Source organism: Balaenoptera musculus, chromosome 5 (genome assembly GCF_009873245.2).
Source record: "Balaenoptera musculus isolate JJ_BM4_2016_0621 chromosome 5, mBalMus1.pri.v3, whole genome shotgun sequence".
Taxonomy (NCBI): domain Eukaryota; kingdom Metazoa; phylum Chordata; class Mammalia; order Artiodactyla; family Balaenopteridae; genus Balaenoptera; species Balaenoptera musculus.
Genome location: NC_045789.1, coordinates 64,972,857 through 64,976,293, shown reverse-complemented (window position 1 = coordinate 64,976,293; position 3,437 = coordinate 64,972,857).

Below are 3,437 nucleotides of genomic sequence, written 5' to 3'. Positions count from 1 at the left end.
AGGAAATCTAAAAAAGAGTGAATATGTGTATACGTATAACTGAGTCACTTTACTGTACAGCAGAAACGAACACAACATTGCAAAGCAACTATACTCCAATAAAAAAAAAAAAAAGACCTGGCTTTTAACTTCTTAAAATAGAAATGAATTCAAATCAGAAACAGAGAATGCTGGGGTGTGTGTGTGTGTGTGCATGTGCGTGTGTGTGTGTGTGTTTCTTTTTTCTAAGTTTTTCTTAAATAGAAGCCTCTCTGGTGATTTGATTTAAAGAGGAATGGCACTAAATTTTTATTTACTTGTCTTAATATAATTTGACCACAGTAACAAATTAAGGGCTTTAGTGACCAGTGTTGTGAAATAGGGTTCTGGCAGATATTAAGAAAATGACAGGATATAATTCTCATATAAGCATAAAAAATGTTTCTTTGCCTCATAAATTATGGATGATCAGTTGTACATATTTAATCAAGATACTTCTTTACTCTCTAGAAAATTTTAAATTTAAATCAGGTTTTCAAATATCAGCGGTTTTCTAGATCAGTAGTTTTCAATCTTCTTTTTTCTGCCTCAAAACACAGAGGGATACAACATATTCCCTTCAGTAACAGCAAATCACAAAATATCATTTACACAGCCAGCAACAATTCCTACGCCTGGAGTCCAACAGAACAAGACAGTGTATCAGTTTGGGTTTTAATAAACATCCAATACATTTCATTTATTTCCTTTTACATGTTCTAGATGCTCACTTCTTATAGCTTGAACTTTGCTAGCCTATGTTGCAGGATTAGGGTGAGGGGAATCTAGAATGGATGATAGAGGAGGTAGATAACAAATATCAACTATAGCCTTGAGATCATTTGCAGCAGTGGGGACAGTAGCTTGTTCCATTAACTGTCCTGACTTGAGTCTTTTGTAGGGATTGTGGCCAGCCACCAACTTGAGGGCTCTGGACTGGACTCAATGTAGGGTCAGGCCTCAAGCATATAAAAATACTCTTTTCAGTGAGTATATTCTAAGGGATCAGAGGTTATCTCCTAGGAGTTAGCCAGGGGTCAGTCCTATAGAGACAGGCTTTCTTTGGAATGTACAGGTTTGGGGAAACCCAGACCTGCTAAGTTAACCTTTTACTGCACACATGCATTGGTTTCATCTTCCTAACTAGAGCACATGGTCCTCAAAGAAAAGGATCATATATTTACACAGTTTTACCTGAAGTGAATACACACTTGGTTGTCTCTTTGCCAGAATCAGAGCAAATCAGCATTTCAAAATTCCTGAACTTAGTTTTCTCCCAAGAACGTGTTTCAGTATTACATTTTGAAAAATACTCTGGAACTGCTCTATAAAACTGGTTTGACACCCATGTTGATTGCATGCACTTATTATTTACCTCCGTGAAAAGCTCAAGGATCCCCACTCTCGTTGACTTTCTACTCCAAATGTGGATCAGGGTCAAGGGCAAGGTTATTTTATTGGATCACGGTGCCAAGAAGGAATTTCATTGTTAATGCAGAGGAGTGAAAAGTCCAAGCTTTCCCAGATTCATGTCTTTCTGACCCTTCCTTTTTGGCTCTCTTCCATAAACCCCAAACCAATTAAATCAGAATATCTGGAATTTGGGACCAGGACCCCAGGAGATTGTAATGTAAAGCTAGGGCTGAGAACCAGTTCTGTAGAGGGCCGAGATTCAGGTGAGGGCTCAGACAGGCAGGTGTGGAAGAATCCTTCTAACCTACTTAGACTGGTTCCAGCCTAAATGTGGCCCATGGATTAGCAGCATTGACTCTACCTGGAAGCTTGTTAGAGATGCAGAATCTTAGGCCCTCCCCAGCTAGCTTAAGTCAGAATCTGAATTGTAACAAAATATTTAGGTGATTTATTGTATATTAAAATTTCAGAAGCGGTGACCTAGGCAAGAGGACTCCTCCTTATACCCCAGGGCTCCATATTGAAATTAGAGACCAAATCTCTGGCTGATAAGTGTTCCTTGGTCTGGCACATTTCTTCTTGTAGATGGTTGGTGAAGGATGGAATCAGGGTCCTATCATTTCCATCTCATTCAGTCTATCATCTTAACTCTACTTACAGTTATTTGCAGGGGGTAAAGAGAAGAATGGGAAGATGCCAGAAGCTAGTCCATCAATTATATCAGCTTATATAATTAGGAGATATGTTCACAGTGGGTTTCCACTATACTCAAGAGGCTTATTTTACAAAGTAAAGATAATAAGGTTTCAGGGAATTGGCTAAAAATCTTCTGTGACTTTTAATGAGTAAAATTTGGGAGAAGAGAAGTCAGTAATTAACATCCCATGGTCATTACACTTGGGCACTAAGCTACTAAATGGCAGTCTATGCCAGGCCTAGACCTGCCTTAAAGGAGTTTCAGTCAAATCCTTCCACCCCAGATGCTCTGAGCTGACCAGTCTTGTCTCTGGACCATTCTGCCAGCAACAGCCTTAGAGGAAGACTTGAGATTTTAAGATAATGGCTTACAAAACTCAGACCTTGAAAATGATGGTAATGAATCATTTTTGAGCACTTACTATGTGCTAAGCATTGTTCTAAGAGCCTTAAAAGTATTAATTCATTTAATCTTCACAACTGTTTGAGATACTATTATTATTCCTCTTATACAGGTGGGGAAACCAAGATACAGAGAAGTTATATAAATGGTAAAGCAGGATTCAAACCGAGGTGGCCTGATACCTCCAACACAAGGCAGTAGACCTTACTATATGGAGAATCAATATAGTAAAAGGGAAGGAGGCCATTGGACTCTCTCTTTTGCTCATCTGGGAGTATTTCTAAGTTCTACAAACAATTAGATAGATGCAGACTTCAAAATCTTCAGTAATATTTTATCTCTCCAATGCAACACCTTTCAAACTTTAATGGGCATATGAATGAGTCAGGAATCTTTTTTAAAATGCAGATTCTGACTCAGAATATCTAGAGTAGGGCCCAAGATTTTGCATTTCTAATAAGCTCCAATTTAACGTTAATGTTGCTGGTCCAGGGTCCACACTTTGAGTAGCGAGGCCACAGGATACATAAATATATATTTTTTAATGCATAAAATCACAATCTCACCTCTTGCTAAATAGATTATGTAGCAAGCATTTCATCCTACAAGTCTGTGAGGTTGCTCCAATCTAACTGTTAGTAGGACTTAGAAATGCTCCGCAGAGGGGCAAAGGGAGAGTCAAATGGTTTCTGATACTCTGTGGTGAGAATCTGAATTTTTGTACTCTTGTAATTTGGTATCACTGATATGTTTAGCATGAAGGTATTCTAAAGTATGTTTCTTACCTCACTGATGATAATAGTTGCTAATGTTATTTCCTTAGTTGATACCTAACCTGCTTAATGTTTCAAATTTTACCTAAAATAATAAACACATGAACCAAATAAATAGTAAAAAATAGTAATTT